General features: G+C 33.5%; 1 protein-coding gene across 2 annotated transcripts in view; it reads left to right on the plus strand.

The window, feature by feature from the left end:
- Window positions 1–16,085, plus strand: part of LOC101897050 (cystinosin homolog) — a 40,128-nt gene that overhangs the window by 11,235 nt on the left and 12,808 nt on the right. Inside the window, exon 1 of one of the 2 annotated variants that reach the window (XM_059126729.1) lies at window positions 13,891–14,047. The exons of the other annotated variant lie outside the window; for it this stretch is intronic. The gene's annotated coding sequence lies outside the window, so the exon portion shown is untranslated. Of the gene's footprint in view, window positions 1–13,890; window positions 14,048–16,085 lie in introns of those variants that run through there. 2 annotated transcript variants of the gene reach the window in all.

The raw sequence follows: 16,085 nt of genomic DNA on the forward strand, positions 1-16,085 counted from the left end.
TTTTCCTTTTTTTTATTTAATCTCATTTTTATTTTAATTGAAAATCCATACGTTACTGAAGGTAACCATACTTTATAGTCTAGAATGATAATTAAATAAAACACTATTTAAAAACGAAATTAATTTCAAATTCTGGATTAAACTGTGAATTAGTAATATTGCATTGTTTTATACTATTTGAATTAAAAAATATACAAAATAACATTATTTTATTGAAATAGCATTGGAAAATGTTGCAAAAAAAAACTACTATTTTAGTAAAATTACAAATGTTGCCAATTTAATAAAAACAAATTCAATTGTTGTTTATTATTTCGAAAACTAAACAAAATTTGGGATCTGAACAAATTTATTTTTCTGCAATTGAAAGATTTCACTCAGAATGTTGAAAGATTGAAAAATGGAAAATCCTAAAAGTGCCGACTACTGGTACACTTACCCTACCTAACATAGAATAACCTTCACTGTTAGAAACAAATGTTTTATATTTTTTATTTACTTTATAATATTAAAATAAATTTATAATATTAAAACAATACATATTTATTTGTGAATGTTTAGAACTAAAGTGTTATAATAGATGGGTATATGTATGAGTATGAATAAATAGCTTATACAAATTTTGGCCCATTTCCTGTCAATGTCGCATATTTCCTGTCTACCATACGATCATTAATAATTAGATAATGCGATGAAGTCTTTTGTGGAATTTGTGTATTGGTTTCAAATTTATTGCTTTGAAGATTACAAAGAAGAAATTTGTTGAATTTTTCGAACGAAAAAGCGACATATTGTGGTCCTTCATGGTTGGTTGAAAATTTAACATCCCAGGCATGTTTCCTTCCCCCAACAAATATGGACTAAAATAACAATTTCATCTTTAATAGTTTTTAAGAAACAAATTTTTTGAAGGCGCGAGTATCGTCCTGTTAGTATGTCCAAGGTCTGTGTCCAAAATGCGTGCCCAAGGCTTTAATAGACCCTACAGAATATTTTCGCGATAATATTCGGCATTTATTCTGATGCCACGGTCGATTAATATGACCGGAGAGCGACCATCGGCTGTTATGGCAGCCCACACCATCATCATGGCCGGCGCTTGAGTTCAGCTGACCTCTTTGGCAAGTAAATACGATAATTTTGTTTGTTTACAAACTGCTGGACAACAAATGTTTTTTCATCGGAGAAAACCAAATTTGGCAGTTCACCACTTTCGGCCAAGCGAAGAAATTCTTAAGCTCTTTTGAGTCTATTTTCTTTTGGCTGCGGTGTAAGTTCTTGCACTTTTTGAAATTTCAATGGCTTTACCCCGAGCTCATTTTTCAATATTTGGTGAATGGAATACTGCGATATTTTCAGCTCACTAGCCATTTTCGGCCACTGCGACGCGGTCTTCGATCAAGTCGCTTCTTTACTTTTCGAACCATTTCTGCTGATGTTACTGTTTTCTTCCGTCCACTTCCTTTACGTCGGGCTACGCTACCAGTATCACGGTAACGAGCGATGGTACGAGACACGAAAGATTTATTCACATTTAAATGCTGGAGTGCTCTAATGATATCCACTTGTTGTTCTCCTGCCAAATATAAAGAAATCACACTATCACGCATGAATTCCATCACGAATAACTTATTTCTGGAAAATTCTAACCAAAATGCTTTTGTACGCTTGTCAATGTTGTATTATGAGCTGTCACTGTCCAGACATATTCCATATTCACACCAGACATTGGGCTTATAAAAATATTGTGATGTGTGTAATTTGAAGACCACCGGCCTCTTTCATTATATTTTATAAAAGTTTTAATTATTTAAAATGTTGAGCCTTTGTGGCGGAGGCACTTAATGAAATGGATTGATATTTTCCATTTCTGCACCTGCCATAGCACTGATGCAAGTGTTAGGAAGTTGGAGCACAATTGGATTATCCTTTCTCTTTCTGTGCAGTAATATATATATATTTTTTTTAATTTCGACCTTTTGTGGTGGAGGTTCCAGGAGGAGTGGAACGATATTGCCTATCTCCGAACTCAATCTCTAATCGGATACTCCATTCGAGAGTTATCGTTCGCACCAGCCACCCAGACGGAAGGGCATCGCTACATCGAATCCAAATGTTCTGAAACGGATTTGGTCCAAAGAGACCTAGGGTCTAAAACATCATCGAAATAACGATGAGGAACTTTTTGGCCCTCTCTAGCCATATGGCTGAAGGTATAAACAACAAATAATAATGTTCTCGAGATTAACAAATTGTACTAGCTAAATAATATTCTTCAAAATTAAAAAAATTGTTGCCATAATTCCTTTATATCCAATAATTCCTCACATAATTCCTTTATACTCTATTTAATGGAGCAGATTACAAAAATGCAACCAGCCGAATAAATTCATTTTCCATATTGCTTTAATTTGACGCCACATTATATATAAGAAGAACCCCTGACAGTTTGACCTCGAATATTCTTTAAATGCAACGCGTCATCATATCAAGTTCTTAGACATTCAATGGAACTTTTTTTTCGCAAATTGACACCTCATTTTTGTTTTCCGTCATAAATCACAGGTTTTTGTCTCCGAATTGTTTGTGCCAAAATTGAATTTATAAGACAGTTGAATAAAAGTGAAATGATTGAAATTCGTTTAACAATAAAAATGTCACTTTTTATGTAGGCAAGTCAGTTTACAAGCCAAGACTGGACACTGGGACGAACATACAAAATGTGCGACAATTGTAGTCACGTTCCATGTTGTTGGCTTGAGTTTTTATACCCTACAACACTATGTGTTGGGGGTATTATAAGTTTGATTGGCCCAAAAATTATGTAACACCTCGAAATATTGGTTTCCCACATAGGAAAGTATATATAAATCTTCCTAGCTCGCCGAGCTGAGTCGATCTAGCTATGTATGTCCGTCCGTCCGTCTGTCCGTCTGTCCGTCTGTCCATGTTAATTTGTAATCACTCTACAGGTCGCAATTATGGCCCGATCTTCACGAAATTTAGAATGGAGGTGGGTCTGGGGTCAGAATAGAACCCTATTTCTTTTGGAGATGATCGCCAAATGTTTAGGGGTTGAAATGGACCAAATCCTGAAAAAATGTCGGATTTTGTAGTAGCTATACAGGTCGCAATTATAGACCAATCGACGACGGAATTTCGCATGTAGCTAGAGTTTAGGGCGGGGAAGAAGCCTACCAATTTGGGTGGTCATCGGATAATATTTAGCGGGTAAAATAGACCATATCTTTTGTGTTTGAAAAAATTCAAAATTTTTCATTTAACCGCGAATATTTTAAATCCCGGGGAAATCACAAAGCCATGACAAGGTTACTTCTGATCTTTACATTGATGTTAACATCCAACAAATTGGATATATAGCAAAATATGTGCGATATATATGTCTATCAAAGAAGATATGCTTGAAAGATCTCTTATATGTCGAGAACGGCTGAAGTGATTTCGACAGTTCTCATTAATTCAGAATGGCCTCTTGGCAGGAAAGAAAAAACGTCTAAAAAAATCTCATAAAAATATCTATCTAAAGATGAAAATATTGATTTTGTAAAATTTTCTCATATTTTTTCAATTTTGTCATATTTTTGGCATATTTTCATTTTGAATTAAACATTTGGTAATATTTCTACAGCTAACAAAACTAAGTAGTTAGAATATCAGGATATCATGTACAGATCGCATTTATGGCCCGATCCTTACGAAATTTTGCATGGAGATAAGATGAGGGTCAGAATAGAAGCCTACTCTTTTTGGAGATGATCGCCATATATTTAGGGGTTAAAATGGACCAAAAAACTGCAAATTGTCGGTAGGTCGTAATTATCGCCCGATTCTCACGCACAGTTGAATGGGGGTTACCGGACATTACAAAAGCCAAGCAGTTTTGGATGGCCATCCAAAAATATTCAATGTGTGAAATAGTTTGCCAACTTTTGTAGACAAAATACGAAAATGTCCATTCCAGTGACTTTTTGGAGAATTCACAAATACAGGAAAGACGCACTTCTGACTATTTCGTTAACGCTGATTTCGTTGAAGAATATAGTCAAATGTCTGTATCTCATATAGATGCGTTTCAGTCAAAAACCAATAATAAATGTTAATCTTTTGCCACTTCTGAGAGATTATAGGTCTTTGGGAAATATTGGTTCCATTGGAAATGAGCAAATTAGTTTAAGTTGCTATTATTCGAAAATTAGAGAACGGAACCTGATGGTTTTCTTTTATTATTTGATACAATATCTTGTGGAATTTTGTCGAGTATTTCGCCTATATAAACTGTATGGTTTATTATAGTGTTGTAGGGTATTCAACGGTCGGCCCCGCTCGACTGTAGCCTTTGCTTACTTGTTATTAATTATTTACACAAGTGATCGAATGAAACGTGATTGCAGTTAATTGGAAGGTAGACAGGTCTGTGATATACTTATTTACAAAATGTGCATACATATGTATGCATGCAGTCATAATATTTGTAATGTAGAATTGTGTTTTTATCAGAATCCTTTTTATGCGAAACACAACAAACTCTTCAGTTATATGAATTAGTAAATTTTGGAAACTTAACTGAGGTAGAAACAAAAAATAAAAAAATATAAATAAATAAAGGTATGATAAGGGGTTTACATACACGTAGATAAGTATATGCACAACCTATCATTACAAAATAAATAATATGTAGCCACAGACTAAGCTCGACGAATTCGTGGTTGTATTGATACATCGAATCACCGATATAAACCAATGGAATGGGAGAGTTTTTTTTTTTTGCAAATACATAAACATCACGAAAAGTATTTTTATTATTGCTGACTATCTGATTTATACTAAGCTAGCTGAATGTTTGAATTTGATATGCTAACTGATCGATTGAAATATGAATGAAAGTCGTATAAAATGTAAATGAATCAATAGAAATTTGGTTAATTTATTATAACAAAATGCTAAATAATTCTCTGCGTGGTTGTAAGATGAAATTTATCACCCACATGAGTTAAAATTTTTAAATTTTCAAAACAAGTAAAAAAGCAGTAAGTTCGGCCGGGCCGAACTTTGAATACCCTCCACCATTTGGAACGAATTAGAAAATATTCAAAAAATAAAATCCATTGAAAATTCTGTTAAATTCTCTAAAATACCTAATATCGGAAGGTGCCGATATATGGGGGATTATACGCTATTGTGGACCTATATAGACAAATCTATGTCTGGGGGTAAAGTACTCACAAGGAACTTCTTGTGTGGATTTTCAGATAATTCCATTGGGAAATGTGGCTAAAATCACCAAAATCCCGAATATCGGGGTACCGTTATATGGGGGATATACGATATTGTTGACCTATATAGACAAATACCTTTCAGGGGTTAAAGTGGTCACAAAGAAATCCTTGTGTGAATTTTCAGAGAATACCATTGGAATATATAGCTAAAATCATCAAAATACCAAATATCGGGGGTACCGTTATATGGGGGCTATACGATATCGTGAACCTATAAAGATAATTCTCTGCCGAGGTATAAAGTACCCACAAGGAACTCCTTGTGTGGATTTTCAGACAATTCCGTTAAAAATGTGGCTAAAATCATCAAAATGCCGAATACCGGAGGGTACCGTTATATGGAGGCTATACGATATTGTGGACCTATATAAATAACTCTCTTCCGAGGTATAAAGTACCCACAAGGAATTTCTTGTGTGGATTTTCAGACAATTCCATTGAAAAATGTGGCTACATCAGCAAAATACCGAATATCGGGGGTACCGTTATATGGGGGCTATACGATATCGTAGACCGATATACCCCATCTTCGAACTTGACCTGCCTGCAGACAAAAGAGAGATCTGTGCAAAATTTTAGCTTCCTATCTTAATTCGTTTAGACTGTAGCGTGATTACAACAGACGGACGGACAGGGCTAAATCGTCTTAGAATTTTACGCTGATCAAGAATATATATACTTTGTTGGGTCTAAAATGATTATTTCGATGAGTTACAAACGGAATGACGAACTTAATATACCCTCCATACTGTTTTTGGTGGAGGGTATAATAATAAAGGGTGATTATTTAGCTTTATCTTTTTGGCAGCACTTGATTAAAGAGGTCACGTTTCGTGTTTTGTTTCACACTCATACATCTTCAGTTTGGTCTGTTATTTGACAATGAATCCGCATACAAATGAAAAACACTTGCAAGCCATAGATTTTTTTTTATAAAAATGCGTGCTCTTTAAGAAAATTCGGAATCGAACAAATGTGTTTAGCGATGAAGCTCATTCTTGGATCAGTGGTTATGTAAAAAACTGTCTATTTGGAAGTGAAGATCAGTCAGAAGGATTGAAAAAGCTTCCAATACATCCAAAAAAGGTCACAGTTTGGTGCGTGAATGGTTTTGGTGCGTGAATGGTGTGATGATATTCAACTTTTTTATGCCAAAAATGCAAGCTCGCATGACATGTGGTTTCAAGAAAACGTTGCCACATCCATGCATACCATTTTATTTCACGTTCGGGATCGGTCAATTAGCCGCCAAGATCCTGCGATTTATTGACTTTAGACTTATTTTTGTGGGGCTATGTTTAAGCTCGTGTCTATACAGGCGAGTTCGCTTTAATTATCAAAGGTGTTATTTATTTCAAAGTAAAGTGCATACTATTTTATTTCACATTCGGGATCGGTCAATTGGCCGCCTGGATCCTGCGATTTAATGCCTTTAGACTATTTTTTGTGAGGCTTTGTTAAAACTCGCTTCAATTGTCAAAGGAGTTATTTTAAAATAACTCCTGTGGAGAATATCCCACACTAAACAAGTAAAAATGCAGCTAAGTCTGAACTGAACTTTTTATACCCTCCACCATTTGGAAAAACTTAAAAAATTAAAAAAAAAAACAAATTCCGTCGAAAAATACCACTCAAATGAAAACCTTTATATGGGAGCTACACGAGGACGTGGTGCTGGATAACCAATTTTCCGTCATAGGTTGCCGTACCTGTTACAAACTTCAAATACGAAATTTGACGCGATTCCAGTGAATAATTTCACTAATATCATCAAAATACAGAATAACGGGAGGTACCATGGTATAGGAGCTATACTAAGAAGTGGATCTGCATAGAAAGTTTTCCATCATAGGTTGTAGTACATCAAATACAAAATTTGACGCAATTCCGGTGAATTATGTCGTGAAATTCCTGGAAGTACCGAATAGCTCGGGGTAGCGTTATATGGGTGCTATACTAAAACGTAGACTTATATAGACAATTCTCTTCCAGGGGATAAAGTACCTAAATACCATTGAAAAAATGTGAATAAAATTATCAAAATACAGAATGTCGAGAGGACATTAATATGGGGGATATACGATATCGTGGACCTATATAGACAATTCTCTTTCAGGGGGTAAAGTAGTCACATTGAAAAATGTGGTTAAAATCATCAAAATACCGAATATCGGGGGTACCGTTATATGGGGACTATAAGATATCGTTGACCGATATAGCCCATCTTCAAACTTGATCTGACTGCAGACAAAATACAGATCGGTGCAAAATGTTAGCTTCCTATCTTTATTCCTTTTGACTCTAGCGTGATTACAACAGACGGACAGACGTAATAGAGTTTTACGCTTTACTGGTCTAAAATTATCATTTCGATGAGTTACAAACGGTGGAGGGTATAAAGACAAGGCAACTGATAAGGATTGGTGGCTCTTTCCGAAACCTATGTATATGCAAGGGTGTTGACTGTTGAAATTGCCTTACTAGGAACACACTCACTTGACTTTTGGTTTATCGAACGACATTTTGTAAACAGAACTGTTACGAACTATTGTGTTGATTTACAGCCACACTAACTCTAGCCGTTTTTCGACGTTTTTAAAGGATGTCATAGCAAACTTTGAAAACCTCTCAATTTATTATGGGGGTTATGACCCATTGCAACAATGGGGATTATGTCCGGGCACCACTTTTTGCTATTGCATTTCCATCGATTTCCTCTTTAAATTCTAAATGCATTTAAAGCCTTTACGCTTCTCCCACTCTTTTTTATTGCGACCATAGCCTTTTTCTTTGATTTATTTTAGATATGTAATAATTTTCAATTTATCGGAAATGTATTCATGAACGTTTCAATATTTGACAGAAATTTCTTTGCGTTTTTTTCTTTCCCTAATGTGTTAATTTATTACACTGCTTGTAATTCCAGACGGTCAAACAAAATCGCATACATGCATGTATTTTGGGTTACTAGGTGTTTTCTAAGCTTATCGTTTGTTTTGTTTTCAGCTGTTGTTGGCTGGGGTCAGTAACTGGAAAGTTTGTTTTAATTAGCATTCTCAATGGTTTTCAAAAGTAAAAAAATAAAAGATAAGGAACAGTGGTTTTTACTTTCCAAAATATTGTATTGTAAGAGAGTATTTTTCGAATTTAGGGCTTGAAGATACGAAAGTGTGTTCGAAAGAAAACATGTTTTAATATTTAAATTTGAAAAACACTCATAGAATGAGTGCTTTTATTTTGAATTAACTTTTGTATAGTTATACAGAACCAGGCCATTAATACATTAGGTAGGTTCTCCATTTCAACCAGCGATTATTCAGTCACTTTTATATCTGAAACCCTCTTATCCAGCAAAACATATACTTGACTTTCCGAGTTAATACGTACAACTACATCGTTGCCTGCGTTGAGCTTATTCGGCTGGTCGCTGTCAACAAATATCCCGAAAGTGACTTAGAAATCACGACTAAGATCACTTCCACGACAGTTATTGGAAGGATTTTTTGGATTTTTTATTGTCATTTGTATGTTTTCTAATGTACGCTTGAATAGAACTTTTACTAATTGGTAGAAATACTCACACATTATTTTTTTCGTTTTGTGCTGTGGAATCGAACCTAGGTGTTCAGAGAGCAAAGCGGACATGCTTACCACTGCGCCACAGTGTCTTATATTCCTCAGATAGAATAAAGTCTTATTTTTGCTCAATTCGTAAATAATTTTAAACTATCGCTGTTTTATCTTCCTTGGCGCCACGAAGTTACTACTTAGATATGGCGATAGAAATAAGACAACAGTAGTATTGTTATTGTGCATGCAACTGGTCCACAGAACATCAATGTTTTATACATATACTTTTTTCTACAGAAAAAATTGTATTGTTTTTTAATAAAATAGTGACATCTAATATTGTTCTATCACAAAACTGATGCTTGTTTCGTTGATGGTGATATAGTTGTAGATAAGATCAATCACTACAAGAAATTAAGAGTAGTTGACAATAGGTGTATACTAAATTGCACTCTCATGCAGTAATATTGCAAAAACTTAGTAAAATCTAACAAGAAAACATCTATTTCGCAAAATGTATGCATTGAGCGTTTGATCTTTTTATGGGGTTTCTTATCTGACAATTAATTGAAATGTGCATACATGCAGTAATATTGCAAAAACTTAGTAAAATCTAACAAGAAAACATCTATTTCGCAAAATGTATGCATTGAGCGTTTGATCTTTTTATGGGGTTTCTTATCTGACAATTAATTGAAATGTTTTCAATTATTATTTGCAATTTTTAAACATTTGCACATTGGCCATAAAATACACGATTTTTAATGATGATGATAATTCTAAATGAAAAAAATCTTCTGGTAGGTATTTGCAAACTCTCAGTGAATCAACTGTTAAATGACTCTCTTCCCTCTCACTGGACTTTTAGTTTATCGAACAAAATTTTGTAAACAAACTGTTGGGCTGCCAACAGTTTAAATGATATCAATGTTGTTTGTCATTCTATTCCGGTTTAGCGTATAACCTGCACCAACACGATATTGAGAAGATCTTCTTGTCAGAGACTTGGTTTGCGTCTCAACTTTTCGAAGAAGGTTAGGAAGGTTGAAGTCATGGCTAGGCATATTTTGTGACACTTCATAGATGGATTACAGAGCCGCACTAAAATCTTGCCGTCGTTTTCCATTATAATTTGACATTAATATGATTTTATGTACTTGCACCCTTATAATTATTATTTAAAGTTCAAAGGAGTAAATATGCCGAAGCATTTGTATCTTTTATATTCGGATTTGTATTCCCCATTTGGTGCAAAATTAATTTGAAATCAATAAAGATATATAATAAAAGAGGAAAATGTTTGTATGTTTGTTTGTAATTTATGGACTCGAAAACCGCTGAATAGATTTTCCTGAAAATTTCCATATATACTGCAACATCGCCTGAAAGTAACATAGGCTATATATATTTTTGAATTTCCACTTGGAACTGGAGATATAGCATCAGAATCGGAGGTACCTCCCAAAAATTTAGATTTTATATGCACATATCTATTGATTGGTTGAAGATACAGTCTCCAAATTTGGAATACGTAACGGAATTTGGAACAAAAATATGTTTGCCAAATTATATTGTAATCGGTTCAGATTTGGATATAGCTCCCATATATATTTTCGACCGATTTCACGTATTTGATGCACCAAACACGCTATGTATCTCTAATATCAATGAAATTTGGAATGTATAGCGGAAATTAAAACAAATATACATTTGCCAAATTATATTGAAATCGGTTCAGATTTGGATATAGCTCCCACATATATTTTCGGCCGATTTCAAGCATTTGATGCACCAAACACGCTATGTATCCCCAATTTCAATGAAATTTGAAACGTGTGATAGATTTTATCTAAAAAATTGATTTCCCAAATTATATTGAAATCGGTTCAGATTTGGATATAGCTCCCATATATATTTTCCGCCGATTTCACATATTTGATGCACAAAACACGATACGTATTTCCGATTCCAATGAAATTCGGCATGAGTGGCTAAAATTGGTACAAAAATAAATTTGACAAATTATATTCAAATACGCTCAGATTTGATTATAGCTCCCATAAATATACTCAGCCGATTTCACATATTTGATGCACCCATAGCGAGAGAGACAAAATCTGGCACCAGAAAAAATTGCCAAATTATATTGAAATCAGTTGAGGTTTGGATATAGCTAACATATATATTTCGGCCGATTTCATACATGTTATACACCAAACATGATATATATGACCGATACCAATGAAATTCAGAATGTGTGGCGGAATTTGGTTACAATAATAAATGTGCAAATTATTTGGAAATTAGTTATGATTTGGATATAGCTCCCATATATATATTATCGGCCGATTTCACATATTTGACGCACCAATTTCAATGAAATATGAAAGGTGTGGCGGAGTTTGGTGTAAAAGTAATTTTTTTAAAATTATATTTAAATCGGATCAGATTTAAATTTGTTTTTTTTTTTTTTTTTTTAAACCAACATATATTTGTAAATAAAATCTTGAATGCATATAAAATCAAAAGGGGTAGCGAAGCGCACCGGGTTCAGCTAGTAAAAATATATATGGGAGCTATATCCAAATCTAAACCGATCTCGATAAAATTTGGCAAATATATTTCTCAGCTGTATTTGATATATTTCCCTGTGGGTAACAAATACAACAAATCGGATGAACAATATATATAGGAGCTATAGCTATATCTGAACCGATCTTCACCAAATTTGGCATGCTAGCTTCTAGACTCAATTCGGTTGCATGTGCCAAATTCCATCGCATTTGAGCAAATATTAGACGTTTGGTGTACAATAAAAGGTAAATCGGACGAAGTTATATATGGGAGCTATATCCAAATCTGAACCGATCTCGATAAAATTTAGCAAAGGTATTTCTGAGCTGCATTTGATATATTTCCGCAAATATTTTTGTTACAGGGTGCAAATTACGGCTGCGGAGGACAAAAATAACAAATCCGATGAACAATATATATGGGAGCTATAGCTCTCGAATTTAACATACATATAGACAGGCCTAATTTGGTTGTATGTGCAAAATTCGGGCTGATATTACACGTTTGGTGCACAATAAAAGGCAAATCGGACGAATATATATATATATATATATATATATATATATATATATATATATATATATATATATATATATATATATATATATATATATATGGGAGCTATATCTAAATTTTGACCGATTATCTCCAATTTCAATAGGGTTCGTCCTTGGGCCAAACAAATGTTGTTTGGAAAATTTCATTTCAATCGGATAATAAATGCGACCTGCATTTTGTTAACAAGAATACATGGACAGACGGACTGACATGCATAAATCAACTCAGAAAGTGATTCTATGGAGATCCTCAAAAGTAACTGTGGGGCTAGCTCGCTTCCTTCTCCATGTTACAAACAAATGCACAAAGACATAATACCCTTACCACTATGTGGTGTAGGGTATAATTACAAACCCCATACTAAATAAGGAAGATACAGTTCAAACTTGTCGGCATTCCATCTATATTTATATCTATTTCGACTTCTTTATACTTTTCCAAAATGGGACCAACTTTTCGTAGTTGTGTTTCTATGCCAATATGACAAATTTCGGGGGCGACATTCCTCGTTAACATATTTTTTGCACTGGTCACCAAAGTTTCTCTAATGAGCTGGACGTCTAGACATCCTTTCTTTAAAATTGCTAAAAGACTTTCGAAACATTTCTTTGAAGGATTCGTTTCTATGCACCACTTTCTCAGGTTATCCCGCATTGTTAATTTCGGAACTGCAAAATCTTCCATTCCATTTTCCATGAAATCATTCACAAAATCTCTACTGTCTGCATTGCAAACTTCTGTTTTTATTTTATACAATATTTTTTTTTTTTTTTAATTAGTCTTTTATAATTTCTTCTACTCATTTTGTTTATATATTTAAAAAAATTATCTCCTTTTTAACAATAAAACACACAAAATGAAATAATAGCCGAAAAACGCATTATTTTGATGCGATCTATTAACATAAACAAATGACATAAAAATGTTATATACACATATTTATATTTCAATATTTTTATTTTTAATAGATTTTAACGACAATGAAAAAACAAACTGTCGATATTGTCATTAGAAATACACTAGAATCAGTGTCCCTAACCAGACTCTATTCGCAAATTGCTGATATCTGAACTAGTACAATTGTCTATAGAAATAAAGTGGTAACATAGGGTACACATAGATCTTTGCTCGCAGCAGGGAAGTAAGTGGAAATATGTGGAAATATGGCAAAATCGTCAAAATACCGAATACGTGGACCATCATACAAATTGTTCTGCCAAATGTTGAAGCTCTACGTCAAATAATGTGGGCTGTATTGAGCCATGAGAAGTTGTCAATATTTTTTCTAAGCATGTTTTTTGTGGCTAAAAATGCAGCTGTTCTTTATAATACGTTTTTATTGAGAGTGTTTTTTTTTTTTTTTTGAAATCACTGTGCAATGTCAAACAGCTATACAAGTGTTTTAAAAAACCATAACACATTACCATTTAACATTATAAGTAATGACAATTTATATGTATGTAAACAGCATTTAATTAACAACAAAACAGCTGGCATTTAAAACGTCCAAAACATATTGCACTAATCGGGTCTTCATTTAAAATGTGTAAATAATTCGATGTTGCAAATCGAAGTAGAATAATACCGACAACGAAATAATATAAAATGTTTAATTGATTTTATGCATTCAAATTCCAAAAAAATAACATTATCGCGTTCGTCTTAATCGGTTATCGTAAGCGATTATATAATGGGAACCAATTGCTGCATGCACATTCGTCTATGCCGCGACTCGGGAGGAGAAATAAACAAACCATTTTAAGGCTAGACTCTTTGATCTAGCCATTAAACTAACTTGTAATGGATTATATATTTTTTCCGGAACATCAAAGTAAAATTTAGTGGCGTGATTAGTTCACATTTCGTGACGATTGAAGTAATTTATTAATGTTCAGCATTTAGTGGCTGAAAAAAAGAGATCATCATTCATTCATTTAAGTTTTAAAGCTAAAGTTGAACGAGTCGTTGTGCATTCAATAAGCGGTGCTTCCAATTATTAACTTTTTTTGGTAATTGTAAATTGAAGGATATTAAAAGTTCTTCATAGGGTGAGTAGATTAGTAAATAATGATTTTTGAATGGATGTAATTATTTAAAATCCCAGATTTAACAACGACATATCAAGAAGGACGGAAATATCCGACAAAAAAGCAATATTCACTTTTTCTTAATACCGCATACAAATGCGGTGCGAAGTTGATAATATTGGCCCACTCCTTTTAGTACCTCACCTGCAAAATGTCAAATTAATTATACCCTCCACATTGGAAATTCGTTTGTAGCACCTCTACATATCCGTAGACCCCATAAAGTACGATGTCCGTAAGTCTGTCTGTTAAATCACGATACAGCCCCCATTATTTTACGTAAAGTTTTAAAATTTGACACAACAATTTGTATTGTGTCTAGGATGATTGGTATTAAAAATGAGATAAGTCGGTCCACGTTTTCGTACAGCCCCCAAAAAAAGTACCTCCGTATAGTTGCTATTTTCATGATGTTAGTGACATATTTAAAAGGCATCCAAGATTTTGTATTGAGAGTTTCTTATGGGTTCTATCTCCTGTGGCTGAGCATCTTCAGTTCACGTCATGTAACGATACCTTCCGATACTCTGTATTTTGAGCAACATTTTTTACGAAATGTCTTAAATTTTATATTTGTAGTCCGTAAATCTCTGCTGGCAGAATATTGTGTATATATGTTCACGTTATCCTATAGCGCCCATATAACGATACCTCCCGATAGTCAGTATTTTGGTTTTTTGAATTTAGTATTTACAGTTTGTAATGTCATATCATTGTTCTCTTGTGGCATATCATTGTTCATATAAGTTCAGGTTTTCCTATTGGTACCTGCGGACATTCGGTATTTTTACAATTTAAATATAATTTTGTATCGGATTTGTTTCAAATTCGGAATATGTAGTTCATAATGGTTTTGAAACTGGTGTTAAAAATTGTCCATATTGGTTCAAGATTTGTCCATATTGGTTCAAGATTTCCATATAACGGTACCCATCAAATAAACAAATGACATAAAAATGTTATATACACATATTTATATTTCAATATTTTTATTTTTAATAGATTTTAACGACAATGAAAAAACAAACTGTCGATATTGTCATTAGAAATACACTAGAATCAGTGTCCCTAACCAGACTCTATTCGCAAATTGCTGATATCTGAACTAGTACAATTGTCTATAGAAATAAAGTGGTAACATAGGGTACACATAGATCTTTGCTCGCAGCAGGGAAGTAAAGTACGATGTCCGTAAGTCCGTCTGTTAAATCACGATACAGCCCCCATTATTTTACGTAAAGTTTTGAAATTTGACACAACAATTTGTATTGTGTCTAGGATGATTGGTATTAAAAATGAGATAAGTCGGTCCACGTTTTCGTACAGCCCCCAAAAAAGTACCTCCGTATAGTGGTTATTTTCATGATTTTAGTGACATATTTAAAAGGCATCCAAGATTTTATATTGAGAGTTTCTTATGGGTTCTATCTCCTGTGGCTGAGCATCTTCAGTTCACATCATATAACGATACCTTCCGATACTCTGTATTTTGAGCAACATTTTTTACGAAATGTCTTAAATTTTATATTTGTAGTCCGTAATTTGTAGTCCGTAAATCTCTGCTGGCAGAATATTGTGTATATATGTTCACGTTATCCTATAGCGCCCATATAACGATACCTCCCGATAGTCAGTATTTTGGTTTTTTGAATTTAGTATTTACAGTTTGTAATGTCATATCATTGTTCTCTTGTGGCATATCATTGTTCATATAAGTTCAGGTTTTCCTATTGGTACCTGCGGTATTTCGGTATTTTTACAATTTAAAAATAATTTTGTATCGGATTTGTTTCAAATTCGGAATATGTAGTTCATAATGATTTTGAAACTGGTGTTAAAAATTGTCCATATTGGTTCAAGATTTGTCCATATTGGTTCAAGATTTCCATATAACGGTACCCATCAAATAAACAAATGACATAAAAATGTTATATACACATATTTATATTTCAATATTTTTATTTTTAATAGATTTTAACGACAATGAAAAAACAAACTG

Source organism: Musca domestica, unplaced genomic scaffold, assembly GCF_030504385.1.
Source record: "Musca domestica strain aabys unplaced genomic scaffold, Musca_domestica.polishedcontigs.V.1.1 4, whole genome shotgun sequence".
NCBI classification, from domain to species: Eukaryota; Metazoa; Arthropoda; class Insecta; order Diptera; family Muscidae; genus Musca; species Musca domestica.